Source organism: Gossypium arboreum, chromosome 6 (genome assembly GCF_025698485.1).
Source record: "Gossypium arboreum isolate Shixiya-1 chromosome 6, ASM2569848v2, whole genome shotgun sequence".
Taxonomy (NCBI): Eukaryota; Viridiplantae; Streptophyta; class Magnoliopsida; order Malvales; family Malvaceae; genus Gossypium; species Gossypium arboreum.
This window is the reverse complement of record NC_069075.1, coordinates 55,509,993-55,526,822: the sequence shown is the minus strand read 5'-3', so window position 1 is coordinate 55,526,822 and position 16,830 is coordinate 55,509,993. Positions and strand designations below refer to the sequence as shown.

The following is a 16,830-nucleotide window of genomic DNA, read 5'->3' as shown; positions in this document are numbered from 1 at the left end:
TGTTAAACTCAAAACAATCTTCATGGAATTTGTATACAGAAGCCCAAGCTATGATATGTTGGACTTTGAATTTTTTGTTCTGCTTACTATCTTTGGATTCTTTTTCTTCTCAAAGATATGTTTTCAGATTAATTTCCTGTTGTATTCTGAGGATTTATCTTACTATTTTCAAGATCAAATTATTTGTCTTCCATTATTCATAAAGTGTGTTGCATTGAAATAAGGATTGATGAACAAATATTTTTACAAATGATGATTTGCATATTACTCTGGAAATCTCTAGATAATACGAGAAAACAAAATAGAACAATTGTTTGAAGAATTCCTATGAGTAAAAGTCAGAGGTACACGAGGAAATCTCTTTTTTTCAGTCAAAAGGATGATCGGACAATTCAAATGATTCAATCCTAGAGGAGGATTGTCTCCAGGAGGTCATAACATTCGAAGAATCGTACAACAAGACCAATTGGATTCAAAAAACTGGAGCAGGGTATGATTGGTACTTGGAGTAAAATAAAAGTAGAGTTTTGATGGATGAACAAGTAAAGACGTCCGAAATAGGAATCAATTCCATAATATTTTACATAATTAGGAGCATTTGATTCATGGCATCTTAATCATAAGGCATGAGTACATATGCATTCTACAGGTTATGTCCTTTAAGGGACAATGTTGATCACCGATAGCCAATTTGACGTCTTTGTATTGTCAGAGAACAGATTGAAGATAGCAGATTTGGAATCTCTGTATTGCCAAAGAGCAGATCAAAAACAGCAGATTTGGCATCTCCATATTGCCGGAGAGCAGATCGAAGATAACAGATTTGGCATCTCTGTATTGCCAGAGAGCAGATCAAAGATAGCAGATTTGGCATCTCCATATTGTCGGAGAGCAGATCGAAGATAACAGATTTGGTGTCTCTGTATTGCCAGAGAGCAGATCGAAGATAGCAGATTTGGCATCTCTGTATTGCCAGAGAGCAGATCGAAGATAGCAGATTTGGTGTCTCTGTATTGCCAGAAAGCAGATCAAAGATAACAGATTTGGCATCTCTATATTTCCAGAGAGCAGATCGAAGATAACAGATTTGGCATTTCTGTATTGCGAGAGAGCAGATCAAAGATAACAAATTTGGCATCTCCATATTGCCAGAGAGCAGATCGAAGATAACAGATTTGGCGTCTCTATATTGTCAGAGAGCAGATCAAAGATAGCATATTTGGCGTCTCTATATTGTCAGGGAGCAGATCGAAGATAGTAGGTTTGGCACCTTCGTATTGTGAGAGAGCAGATCAAAGATAGCTAATTTGATATTCCTGAGTTACGGTGAATCAAGCTTGAAGCTATCAGAATACCTTGGAGGAAGATGAGGATCAAGATTTCAAGACTTGGCCAGGCTGGGCAAATTTGGTCCGTTTATAATCTTTGCTCTATTCCTGTTGCATAGTAATAAGCAAAGAGGGGCAGCTGTAATAGCCCAAATTTACCCGGGCCCATGAAATGAGATAAACTAAATTTATAAACTGAAAATAAAAGTCCATGTTAATGTCCAACTTACAATAAACAGGCCTAAAGGCCCGATAGCCCAAACTCGATAGCCCAACTGGTTTAAACCAGAATACCTAAGCTACCCCAATACCCGGTTACACCCAACCCACAAATGGGCACGGCCCAAGGAGGCCCAAACTACAAACAGAGAACGAAAGACCTAGGGTTTCTGAAATCCTAGGCGCCGGAAACGCTAGAGGAAGGTTCCAGAATTCACACCACAGGCACGCCAATTGTCACACTTTTTTGCGCCGTTCCATTGGATTATCATCGACACCGTGATTTCAGCCCCGTATCACGCCGTAATCGACGAATGGATCAATACTAGCCCACTCCTCGCCAAGAGATCCTCGATGATACCTGCAAAAAAGGAAAGAAGAACAGCAAAGACGAATGCAAATATGGCAAGAAAACAAAATCAAGGATTGTAAGTTTGTTTTTAGTGGCTATAAAAGCCCGAATCAAGGATGATGTAATACTACGGTTTTTTTTTCATACACACACAGATTCAATAAAAAGAACATAGATTTTATAGATATAAAACAGATATACACATATACACAAGGGAGATGAACAGTTTCATTGTGGAAAAGGTGATTCAGTTACAATTTTTGATTTACTTCCTGTTGTTCAATGTGTACGAATTGTTTCTTTAAAAAAAATCAGTATTTAGATGAAAAATAGGCTACCTGGGGTTTGCTTGGAAAATCGAGGCTTTTCTCCTTCCAACCGCCGTGTACGGTGGCGCGTACGGCACGTGGGCGATGAAGGCCAGAGGCCAGAGCTCAGAGGTTTTTTCCTTCCTCCCCTGCAGAGGATTTTATTTTTTATTTTTTATTTTTAGCTTTAAGGAATGATTTTTTTGACTGAAATATGACTTATATAGTGTTACAAAAAACGGTGTCGTTTTTATTTAGTTAATAAGTACTAAAACGGCACCATTCAAAAGCTAGGATCCGCACGTTGACCCGAGATCCAGGTAGGATCCGTTCGTTTTTAGGAAATGGGCAAATTTCCCAATTGGTCCTTCCATATTTTTTAATATTTATAATTTTATTTTATTTTTATTATAATTTTGCCCTGACTTTTTATTCCTGTTTTAATTTAATCCTAACTGCTATAATAGGGCTTATTTTGAAACGGCGTCGTTTTGGGATTAGGGACAAATTGCCCAGTGAGTCCCTCGGATTTTAGCGCGTGCTTCAAATTAGGCCCAAATTTTTCTATTTATTTGAATTTAACCCTAGATTCTTTAATTAAATTCAATTTTAATCCTTTTTATATATTTAATTTATTTTAAATACTATATGTATTATTTTAGTTATATATAAAAACAGTATATATTATTTTTAATTATATGTTATTTTATTATTTATATTTCATTATATTTTATATTTTATCACATATCATATTTTATTATGTATTATTTCTTATATTATGTTCCTTTTATTATATATTATTACATTATTTATTATTTATTAGTATATAAAATTAAAATTTGTAAATTATTATAAACTAATACATATATCATTAATGTCTAATATTTTAAAATTTGCTACAAAATTTTATTCCAATTTAACATACACTACAGGAAAACTGACTTTTAGCAGCTTTTTTTTTTTGCCTTTAGTGGCGCTTTCCCAAGCGCCGCAAAAAACGTCGCTATATGTAGCACCGCAAAAGACCAGGACCTTTAGCGGCGCTCTTAAAAAAACGCCGCCAAAGACTAGGACCTTTAGCGGCGCTTTTATAAAAAACACCGCTATAGACTTGTAATTTTAGCGACGCTTTTATAAGAAACGCCGCTATAGACCTCAACTTTTAGCGACGCTTTTGTAAAAAAAGCCTCTATAGACCTAGAACTTTAATAGACCTGTACTTTTAGCGGCGCTTTTGTAAAAAACGCCGCTATAGACCTGTACTTTTAGCGGCACTTTTTTAAAAAACGTCGCTAATTTGCCCAGTTTTGCAATATGTATTTTTACACCTATATCCAACCCTCCTGCAAGAAATTCAATAAAAAACAGCAAATATACCGTGAAATCCAACCCAACCAAAACACGCAAATTTAAATAATACAAAATTATACGAAAAATATATTATATAAATTGGAAATGAATATTCAAAATATTCTTAAAATAATGTTAAAAGTTACAAGAAAACATGTCTATGATGGCGGATTTTGAAATTGGTGGAACATAGTCATCATAGACTGAAGCTGCTGCTGGAGTTCATTGTATTTCCTGTTCTGCTCCACCTCCCTCGCTGCTGCCTCCGCCTCCCTCGCTGTTGCCTCCGCTCTAAGTTGAGAAATTTGCTCATCTGTGCTAGCTTGTATCTGAACTATCTGATCTTTTAACCTCTAAACTTCAGCTTGACTTTGACTCCCGGAAGGCATGTATTGGTGCGAGGTGGATCCAAAATATTGGGTCGGGTTAACACCAGATCCTTGAAATCTAACCCGACCATACCTTTCAGACCCAAAACTTCATTAATAATTCATTATCAATATCCTCAAAATTAACAGAACTATCAGTCGAAGCAGTCGCTTCATACTCTACCTTCTTATCTTTTAGTTTCTCCTAATAAATCGCTTAAAGAGTTAGAAACAAAATATACAATAAAAGGAATACAACATAACATTATTTAAATTACACTAATAAAAACGACGCATTTAATTAAAACATTATAATTAAATATTATAAGTATTTATAATGAATCAATTTTTATTTGCTAAATATACCATAATTTCTGTAGCCTCAGATGACATCGGAGTTCCTTCTTTTTTCCTGTGCGTAATGTCAAAAAGTTGAAGGCGTCCAACTTTTTGACTAGACGAGGCTTCCTACAATATAGTAGTAAAAATATTATTTAATAGTAAAAAGTTATTAATACTTGATAGATTTAATAAATCCATAGTACCTCGGCCTGAGCTACACAAGCAAAACTTTTCGACCTACTGCAGCGTAAATTTTTGTTTTTGCTCGCTACTTGTTCCAACTCATTGACGGTCCTACATAATGAAATTATTATTACGTATATAGTAAATACTATAAACCGAAAAATTTATAAGAGTTTGCAAGTACATAATACCTCTCCTTTCTTGAATTCCAAAATCGAACCGCATCTTCCCATTGGTACCTCAAAGATTCCGGTGGGACATTTTGCAATTTTTCTTCGAGGCTTATGGGTTTTTAAAATATTCTTTTTCAAAATGCTTTTATTGTCTCTCCATTTTTACCCAATGCCTTCTTGATATAGGCATCGAGACCTCTAAAGCAAACCTATCCTAAAAACACAAGTTTAGGAAGTAAATATAAATGAAACTTAAACAAAAGTATTATAATTACATTAATGTTTTGTTACCTTAATATTAGAGAGCTTGATTTTATTGCTATCGTGCATGTTATGCCATGATTCGTAGTTGATGGGCAACATATTGGCATTTCGTGCTATAATGCCCAAATAGCCTGCTAAAAGTCGAGCTTCTTGTCCAACAGTGACCATGGTCATTTCTAGTTACTTTGACACGCCGATGAATTTAAGTTATATAAATCATTACAGTGTACGCCCTCACCTCTCTGGCGTCCCACCATTTTCAGCTGAAAATAATAAATTATTACTATATTGAAATTTAAAATAAATCAGTAATAAAATTTAATAGAATTTGTAAAATAAACTTAACATTACTTTGAATTTCCACAGACTCGTCAAGTGTCTCCTAAGACGCTTGAAGATCCAACAACTGTCATTGCTTCAAGACTTACTTCTTCGAATTTGTAGTATTCTACAATACTAAGATCTCTTAATCTTCTTCTAGGCATTTTTCCTACAACACATAAAATAGATAAAATTTTAGTAAGAAATAACAACAATAGTAAATATAAAATAGTTAAATTATATAACATGACCAATGTTAATATTGTAACATTACATATAAATAAAAATCATAAAATCTTACTACATCATAAATCGTAAATATCTTTGTCTACATCCCGACGAACCCATTGAAATTGTGTACTAGTACTAGGGATATTTTCATCTAAGTCTTGTTCGAAAAGGCAAAGTTTCGATCTTTCACCGATGTCATCTCTACTTCCATTCCCCATGTCAAACAAGTCTCTAGGGGTGTTTGAGTACAACGTACCAACCCTCATCAATTGGATCTTTCGAGTAAAAACTTGTTTAACTTGAGAAGAAAATACATACGTCTCGTCATCAAATGTTCTCCAAGGTGAATTAATCGAGAGAAATTCACCATTGTAAAACCAAACTGATCATTTTAATTCCATGAAGCAGATTAGCATCAGCCCAATCACATCGAAATAAGACAACTTTCCATTTTCCATAATAATCCAACTCAATAATGTCGGTTAGAAGTCCATAATACTCCACATTTCCTCGACAGGATTCTCGTCCCTAGCACTAGCGTAACTTGTAATTAAAGAATTAACAACTACTCCACAATTTTGAGTTCTCCTCGATCTCTCGCGATATTTGGTATGAAATCTGAATCCATTCATGATGAAGCCACTATATCTTTTTACTACTCGATTCAAACCTTGGGAAAGCCATTTAACTTCGTCATTAACGATATTCCCACTCCAAACCTATTGAATCGAAAGTAAATTGAGTAATTATAAATGTTATGAGAAAACATTATTATTTGTCAACAAAATGTTGAGTTGCATACTGTTTGGCTTAACCATTCATGAAAAGATTCTGCGAATAACCTATTAATCTCGCGATGTTGTAATCTTCGTGAGCGTGGACGAGATCTTAAGATTTGTTTGTACTCACTATGTTAAACACATGTTTAATTCGTTAAAAAATAAACAAATCAAAAAAAGAAGAATATTTATCATATTCTAGAACTTACTTGCGTAATTGTTCAAGTGCATCGTGGTGGAAAAGAACATATCTATGTGCTTGTATCCAAGATCGGTCATCTAATTCTACAATTTCAACTTTGCCGATTGGTTCTCCATAACTTTAAAATAAATAAGTTTTGTCCAAGTTAGGATCATTGAGTCCGGCATTTCTACTTGGTCTATTCAATCTTGTTTCAACATCTAAATATCTAGAACAGAATGTCATACACTCCTCTGCCAAGTAGCCTTCAGCAATTGATCCTTCCGGATAACGCTTGTTACGGCAATAAGACTTCAATTTGCTTAGGAACCTAAACACCATATACAACATTATCAAAACTGGTAACTATAGGTATAAAGGTGAATGCCTTTGAAATAAATTAGCACCTTTCAATTGGATACATCCAACGATAGAAAACCGGCCCACCAATTATTGCTTCACGAAGGAGATGAATGACAAGGTGCACCATAATAGTGAAGAAGAAAGGTGGAAAGATCTTCTCCAAATTGCATAATGTCAAAGCGGCTCGATCTTGTACTTTTCCAAGTTCTTCAACATTCAGAACTTTGCCACAAATTGCTTTCATTATATTGGATAGCTCAATTATACAGGACGTTACCTTCTTTGACATACAGCACCGTAAAGCAACTGGAAGTAGATCTTGCATCAGGATGTGATAGTCATGTGATTTTAATGAATATAGTCTTCGATCTTTAAGACTTACACATCGAGATATATTTGATGAATACGCATCTGAAACCTTTATATCCTTCAACACCGTGCAGAACATTTCTTTCTCTTCCTTTGACATTGCAAAAATTGTAGGCGGCAACCAATATTTTCCATTAGGAAGTACTTGGGGATGAAGATCACGCCTAATTCCCATGTGAACTAAATCAAGTCGACTTTGAATATTATCTTTTGATTTACCATCGACGTTCAAAATTGTCCTAATGATGTTCTCGCAGACATTCTTCTCAATATGCATCACATCAAGATTGTGGCGTAATATGTGATGCTCCCAATAAGGCAACTCAAAAAAAAATAATTCTTTTCTTCCACAAGTCTACCTCATTAAGGTCATCCTCCTCGTCAGATTCATCATCAGATTCATCCCTCGATCGTCTATTTGTTTGCCTGTTAGATGGTTGATTCAGCTTCCCGTAACTGAAATCCATATCTTTTAACATGAATAAGATTTCAGATCCAATGGTCTGCTCAGGAGTTTTTTTCAACTCTTCAGTACCGTCAAATAAAGCCTTCTGAAATCTATATCTATGATTTTCATCTAACCACCGACGATGCCCCATATAGCAGAACTTCTTCCCATTATATAACCACTGTGAACACGTTTGAGCAGCACAACAAGGACAAGCATAACGTCCTTTGGTACTCCAACCCGATAAATTCGTATATGCCGAGAAATCATTAATTGTCCACATCAAAGCAGCACGTAGGTAAAAGTTCTCCTTTCTCAATACATGATACGTCTCAACACCCGCCCATAATTGTTTTAACTCTTCAATAAGTGGCTGCAGATATATGTCAATATCATTTCTGGGGCCTTTCTCTCCGGGGATAATCGTAGATAATATCAAAGAAGATTGCTTCATGCAGAGCCATGGAGGCAAATTATAAGGAACAATAACCACAGGCCAAGTACTGTACGAGGTGCTCATGATTTTAAAAGGATTAAATCTGTCAGATGCTAACCCGAGCCTTACACTCCGAGGATCACTTGCAAAGCTTGGAAATTTATTGTCAAATGATTTCCATACAAAAGAATCTGCAGGATGCCTTAATAATCCATCATCCGTTTGTTGATCATGATGCCACGTCATAAACTCAGCTGTCTTTGACAACATGAATAGCCTTTGAAGCCTTGGGATTAGCGGGAAATATCGCAAAATCTTGTTTGGCTTCCTTCTTGACTGTGGCCCATATTCATCCTCATTAACATCTCCTGCATCTATATTCATCCAACGAGATTTACCGCAAACATGACAAGACTGTTGATTTCTCCGATCACCCCAATACAACATGCAATCATTTGGGCAACTATGAATTTTGTTGTACCTAAGGCCCAAATCTTTTATCACTTTCTTCATGTCTTTACATGATTGAGGGATTCTTGCAAATGGGAACATTTCTCTCAAAAGCTCTAACAGCATTGTCAAAGAGTTTCCAGTCCACCCTCCCAAACATTTTAAGTGGAAAAGGCGAATATAGAATGACATTTTCGAAAATTTTGATCCCTCATAAAGTTCTTCATTCATTTCACCAAGTAACGTGTAGAACTTCGCCGCTTCTTCATTCGGTTGTTCATCCGGTACACTTCTTCTCGTTTCCATAAAAGTATTCCCACCGATATTATAATCATCAGATGCAACATAGTTTGGTGGAAATGATTGGAAACTTTCACTCCGCATATTAAATGCATCCCGCATCATACCTTCCATGTCATATTCTCTAACATGCTGACGATAACCACTATAAGGATAACCCGGATTAATCGTCGAAGAGGCTCCACTAGTTGTACACTCTCCATGGAAATTCCATTTTTTATACCCCCAAATGAAGCCATCAACAATTAGATGTTCGTAGACAACTTCACGATAATGCCAATAGATATTGCCACACTTCTTACACGGGCAAAGAATCATATTCTCTTGGCTTGAATTGTGAAATGAAAAATCTAAAAAAGATTGCACTCCATTTTGATACTCGTTGCTTGCCCTTGAGAAATTCATCCAAGTCCTATCCATTTCGTAGTTGTTGAAGTCTAAAGTTGGCAATAAGTTTCACGAGTAAGTTGTTTATTATGTAAGTCTTGATATGATATATATTTATGTTTTATGTAAGTTATGTAGATAATGTAAGTTATGAAATTTGAACTTTTAAACTATATGCTTTTAAGGAAATTATTAGATTAAACTACATGTATTAGTTAAGTTATGTAAGTTGTTATATACGTTATGTGAGTTATGTAATTTATTTAAGTAATGATCAATATTAATACTATTTTGATAAAAAAATAGTTATAATATATTTAAACAATAATCAATAATGTTATGTTGATAAAATAATTTATAATTGGCCATTCAATTAGTTGAAATTTTTAATTCTTTTTAAGGTCAATAGAATTATTTATAAGCTCCATAGAACTTTTTGGAAATCTTATTAATATAACAAAATTTTAAAGACATTTAAAAATAATAAATATTAAAATCAAACATGTTTAATATAACAAAATAGTAATTTGAATATAATAATATAAAGAAAGAATCGTAGTTTAATTTTTATAAGTAAATTGGTGAAATAAATTAAGGTTATATAAATATTCAATAGCAATAGAACTTTTTTGAATTCTTTTTGAATTTTTTAAGATTCATCATACGTGGCGTTGTTACACCTAGGGAGGATCCATTATATCTTGCACTCGATATAAGGCAACCCGTCAAAGTTTCCAACCTATATACTTTGAATCTTTAAAATATTTAAAATAAGGAATGGACAAGCAAGCTACATATATGGTAATAAAATTAATTCATACTTAAGTTGAATCAATTAATACTTAAGTTGAACCAAAATATAAAAACTTATTCATACTTCAAATAATAATTAATAATACTATTTTGATAAAAATTAGTTATAAATTTTAAAGACATTTAAAAATAATAAATATTAAAATCAAACATGTTTAATATAACAAAATAGTAATTTGAATATAATAATATAAAGAAAGAATCGTAGTTTAATTTTTATAAGTAAATTGGTGAAATAAATTAAGTTTATATAAATATTCAATAGCGATAGAACTTTTTCAATTCTTTTTAATTTTTAAAATTCATCATACGTGGCGTTGTTACACCTAGGGAGGATCCATTATATCTTGCACTCTATATAAGGCAACCCGTCGGGTTTCCAAATTATATACTTTGAATCTTTAAAATATTTAAAATAAGGTTGGAGAGAAGGTCACTATTGTTGTAATTATAATGGACAAGCAAGCTACATATATGGTAATAAAATTAATTCATACTTATTCATACTTCAAATAATTAATACTATAAGGTCGGGTTTCCAATTATATACTTTGAATCTTTAAAATATTTAAAACGTACCTTAATAAAACGTACCTGGTCTACTCCACTCTCACAAGCAAACAGAGGCTGGAGTCCAAAAAGTAATATTTGTTAAGTAATTTAAAGTGAAAATGCATAGAAATAAGGAAAAAAAATTAGCAACTAAACGGCTTGTACGTACCTAGAACAAATGTCAATGGCTGTGGTGTATTTAGTTGCACCAAATATTATTTTAGGTGCTCGATAGTACCTAGAACAGATGTAAGATTATAAGAGTAGCACCTAATATATTTCAGTTTAAGAAAATATAAAAACTTTATCTATATCAGTACCAAATTTTAATTCGAAGATTAAATGGCAGCTTCAGTTGAACCAATACTTGCGGAGGAGCAGAAGCGATAAATGAAGTCAGACACCTCAAAGAAAATCGCAAAACGCACATCTTTTCAAACCATTTCGCAAAAAATACAAAATCTTTTATGAGCATACAAATGACTTCCATCTCTGCAAAAAATTGCAAATACAAGGCACATAACACAATTAGCAAATCCAACATTTGTTTCTTCAAACCTTGACTTTCCTAAAGTGCCCAAATCGAACACATTATCCTACATCCGAAAAGGTTTGAGAATAAGTACAAGCAAATACTAGCATGCTCATTCCCACTCACACATGAATCAAAGCATCATAGGAAATAATATCAATATTCTAAAGACAGAAAGCAAAAGAAAAAACTCCAATACTAACAATTTCGTTTAAGGACAACAGCCACCTCTTGTTCTCTTGACTCTCATCAAGAATTTTCAGCATGGCAGGCAATTCTCTTCTTTTTGGTTCATTACCAACATTTCAGGAACATTTTTTATAAAATTTTACAACCATCATTTTTATTAAGTTCTAGGTTTGGTGAACAAAAACTTTATAATGAAAAAAATATCTTAGAACTTTTGACTTTGTCTCACAGAGCACTTCCTCTTTGGTAGTATGGAGGGTATGAAACTAAAAAGAATCCAAAAGGAAACAAGTGAGGATAAAATGATTCACACAGAACTAGACATGAACAGGTTAACAACCCAATGTGTAGGTTCCCAAAAGACCATGAAAAATTACTCTCGCAAGCAAGTAAAGTGTCTTTTTCTTGCATTCTAAAATTCTTTTATTTGATTCAAAATGCATGAAAAGGAAAAATCAATATTAGGCTAGACTCTAGAGACAGCCTAGGAGAAATTTAGAAAGAATCTTCACATAATTTCAAGAATGGTGAAATAGAACATAATGTCAATAAAGCGTAAATTCATCTAAACACGTGTTATTCTGCAGAGATTGAAAAACCAAACAATAGCCCAAGAAGCTCAAAACTCAAAAGGTCCCTTTCAGGATGCGAGCGATAAATGCGCTTTTTAACATTCAATGACCGAGCAAATAAATGCGAAACTACCCAGGACAATTCCAATTCAAACAATAAAAATAATAAACAAATGGATAAGAAAGCAGTCAAAGCACAGCCAATTTCTTCACATAACTAAAAGAAAATGAATAGAGGAATTCAACAATATAAAACGTGAGCAACAAGACAGCAATAAACTCTTAAATCAATCTAAGTCCACATTAAACACATAAGTTGGATAGAAACATGAAAACAGACCAAAAGAACATCTAAATAACCAAAATATAACAATTTTATTATACAAAACGTGAGCAACAAGACAACGTTAAACTCTTAAATCAATCTAAGTCCACACTAAACACATAAGTTGGATAGAAACATGAAAAGCAGACAAAAGAACATCTAAATAACCAAAATGGAATCACCATTATTATGTAAACATGAAAATGCATGATTGAAACAAACCAACTTTGCATGTGCGAGAATCATACTCCACAAAACTCATAAACATTAACTTATCCTAACCGAATACCAACTTTATGTTTACAGAGGCCTTGATGGAAACTAACGTAATCATTGATATATAACTTATCTAATAAGAATCACGAATATGCGAGAAAGTACCGAGTATTTAGTATCAAGAGAACCATGTATTCAAAGGAAAAGAGCGAGAATTGATCAATGTATGCAAAACTTGGACTATATTTCAAAACTGGAATAAAGCTTTCATCTAGTACCAAATACATACATATATAGAGACACAAACACACAAAGCGTACATCTTCCATTACCTAAATCATTTCTTGAAAATAAAAGATAAGTAAGCTTCTACAGAAACTTAACGAAGGAAGCCAAATCGAGACAAAACACAAAAAGAGTGGATGAAATAAGCTTAAAAATTTAGGAATGTAATTAAAATGTTAATTAAATGTTATGAAAAACATTAAAAATTTAGGAATGTAATTAAATGTTAATTAACCATTGAAAACATAAAAGGAAAAACATGTTGAAAGAAACATAAATGTTAGGAAAAACATGTTACCTTGATTGAAATGGAAATGTTTTCTTGAGGGTTAATAGGGCCAATATTTTATTTTAGAACTACTCTTTTCATTTTTGCAACTTGGGATTGATCTCTAATAATGTCGAGAGACTTCCCCACTCATTCCATTTGAAGAACAAAAGTCTGTTTCTGGTCGACAAAACAATCAAATGAGTTCTAAAAATAAACAACATTTAATGATTGGTATAATATTAATTATATTGTATAATAACAGGTGGGAGTAAACAAATAAAATGATTAAAAAAATAGCCAGCAATTTGGTATAACATTAATAGGAGAAATAGGACCAAGCTCAATACAATTAAAAGACAGTAAGTTACATTGTATACATATTAAAAGACAGTAATCTGTTGTTGCTCCAGTAAATTTGAAAGCTGTCCATATATTTGGGATCATAGTAGATCCAATATATATAAGCACTAACAATATTACTGTTAATGCCAAAGACCATTTTTTACTCTCCGTGAGAGGAGCTGATCCCTCAAACACCAAGTTATCCACAGTTTGCCGTAGAGAAATTTGAATAACAGGGAAAACCAGAACCAAATGAAGAGCAAATATAATTCAAAGCAGTGCTAAAACAAATTCCCAGATTCCTATCAAAATTGGTCAAAACATCACCTTTGAGCTCATTATATATAGGTTGAACATTGAAATGGCAAACATATGCATTAGTCATAATAGGGATAACTACTAGTAAATCCAAAATTGCCATTTTCGATCCAAAATCTGGGCTCCTCCTTGGAGCCTCTATCTTCCCTTCAATAAGCTTAATGAATGCAATAGCAAAGCAAACCACAACGAAAACAACAGCGAGAGCTACCGAAGCAGCCGAAGTCATGCTCAATGAATCAATCCTATCTAACACGCAAAGTGGAGCAAGAAAAACAACCATAACAACCAAAACCAACTTCCTATGATCCCCAAAACCAGTCCTAACCACTGATCGAGAACCCCAATATGACGAACCGAACCAGACATAACATCACCTAGACATTACGAACCGAACCAGTCCTAACCACTGATCGAGATTCCCTAAAACAAGCCCCAGAACCTTCATAGTAGCAGGTAAAGCCATGATTCCAGCACCAATAATTGTGGTGGTTCAGTTAAAAACAGCACCAAAAACACCAGACCCGGTATTGGGTTTACTTAAAACAAGGGTATAATCATCGAGATCAACATCAACATCAACATCAGTATCAACATCATCATCATCATTAAGATCATCAAAATCATCAATAACCTTGGGATGATTTACCCGGTTCCCATCATTAGAGAGGAGCGATTTTTGTTGGGATCTAAAGTCGTGGTGTTCATTATGCATTTGTAATTCTACAAATGAGCCTTTAGGTATAGCTGAATAATTACTATCCATTCTAGATCAAAGAAATGCTTAAGAAGCTTGAAACTTTGTGAAGATCTCTCAGAAAAAAATCGAATGTAACGATTAAAAAACTTACAAAGAATTGGGAGGAATTGAATTGAATGGAATGGATTTTGAAAGGGTCAAGAAAAAGGAGCAGATCCGTGATGGGTCAACGTTTTTGGATGCTTTATTGGAAGGAGAGAGATAAAGAGCAATATGTTTGGAAATAAAGGAAAAGTTTTCCAGTGCTGCCTTTGGAGGATATAATTAAAAGCTAAAGCAACATGGCCAGAGCATAATCACTCCCAAACTACTATAGCAACTGAACAAATCAGAGCAGAGGTAATGTGCTAAAAACGAGTTGCAAGTTCTCCATGAATAACATTTAATTACACGAATGACAGAAAAGTCTACAAGAGAAGAAGACGTAAGAAAATTCCAGCATACACTACATATCAAGAAATACAGTAATACAGTTCAGTCAATTAAGCTTAATTCCAAAAAAAAATAGATGCCAAGTAATACAGTAACTACACATTAATCTAAAGGGGACTAAAAAACTAACCATTTCAAACCCATGAAGCATCTGACCATCGATGAGAGGAAAGGGAAAATAGTAAGGGATTTCGGGAATGGGGGAACAGATTAAGGGAAAAAAAGGGACTTGGGGAAAATGTTAGGGATTTCGGGTTTGGGGAATTAGGGGATGATTTGGGGAAAAAGGTGTTTGTTTTAGGGATTTGGGGAAGGAAGACGAGATAGGGGAAAAATTACTTAGCAAAAAAATGAAACCGATTTCGGGTAAAGGGCATAAACCTCAAGAGAGAGAAAATGACGTCGTTTCAAATAAGTAAAATTTGTGGCGTTTTCAGCAACGCGCCGCTAATAAGACCTTTTGCGGCGTTTTTAGCAAAGCGCCAGTAACACCTATTTTATCTACACTATAAAACGACGGCGTTCTAATACGCGTTGTGGCGTTTATTATAGAAACGCCGCTAAAGCCACTACTATTCAGAGGAAACGACGCTGTTTTACTCTAATGTATAATGAAATTTTGTGGCGTTTTCTAAAAAAACGCCGCTATTTTCTATCTTTTGCGGTGTTTTATGTATAAACGCCGCTAATACCTGAATATTTTATAGAAATTGATCAAAATTTAAAACTATATATATATATAGAATTTCTTTTAAATTATATATAAACCCTAAAACCCTAACTATAGTTGAAACTTTAATTTTGATTTAATACACATTTTAAAATACATATTATGTATGCATATAAATTAATTAAATAAAAACATGATGTTGTTTATTATATCAATAACGTGTAAATATTTTACAAGATCTAGATCAAATTACAGTTCATGTACACAATTGCACACTAAACCACTTTTCATATATATATATATATATTTATATATTTTTTAAAATAATATTTTATATATATTTATCTTATATACATTTATCTTCTAAATTAAAATCCAAAATTATACTCTAAATTTAAAACCCTAAACCTGATACTCTAAACCCTAAACCTTAGACCACAAACAAAAAACCCCTCACCCCAAACTTTAAACCCCAAAACCATTCGGTAACCCCTAAACCAATTAACCATAACTCCTAGACCATAAAGCCCAAACTATAAAGTACTTTAAAAAACTGTTAACCCTAAACCATAATAAACATATTTTTGGGAATTCGTGTGGCCAATGTTAGTGTAGTAGAAATTAAAACACACACACACATATATATATATATATATATGTTTATATTCTTATATTAAATAATATTATGAGTACGTATATACAAAATAACATGAATCTTAGTAAAATCCAAATGTTCTTCATTAATTTCTAGCTAATAGTATCATTTCCTTAAACCCTTAACCTAAACTTAATTTTTAATATATTTTATTTCAGACATTCTATTTAATCTAAATATATTTAAACAAAAAAAAGATAATTAAAAATACACAATAGCATTATTATTTATACAAAGTTACATAACTTTAGTAAAACAATTAATTCTCTATTGGAACACTCTAGTTATAATATCGGCCACTTTGTAAGATATTTCTATGTTATATAAGCTTGGAATTTATACATAGTTCAACAAATGCTAATTCCACATTCAAAATCACCCTTTCTTAATAGCATCCCAAGTAAGAATCTGAAAGGAATTAAAATTATCTCTTAAGAAGTTAATAATTGTCCCATTCTAAACTTTAACCCTAACCTTTAAACACTAAATCATAATCCATAAACCCCGAATTCATCATAAACCTTCAAATACTAGTTAACTCCTAAACCTTAAAGCATAGTTAACGATCATAATTAAACCTACTTAAACCATATATCTTAAACCATAAACCTTAAACTATAATGATAATTAATTCAATATTTTAAATTCAATACTATCTCTTTTATGATTATATAAGAAAATATTTAATATATTGTATAATCATAAATTTTAATAATTATTGTTTTAGAGGTTAGAGATTAGTGTTT

At 32.9% G+C, this 16,830-nt stretch overlaps 1 pseudogene; it reads right to left on the bottom strand.

The window, feature by feature from the left end:
• Positions 1-1,832: 1,832 nt before the first annotated feature.
• Positions 1,833-14,333, bottom strand: LOC108481193 (amino acid transporter AVT6E-like; annotated as a pseudogene).
• Positions 14,334-16,830: the final 2,497 nt, after the last annotated feature.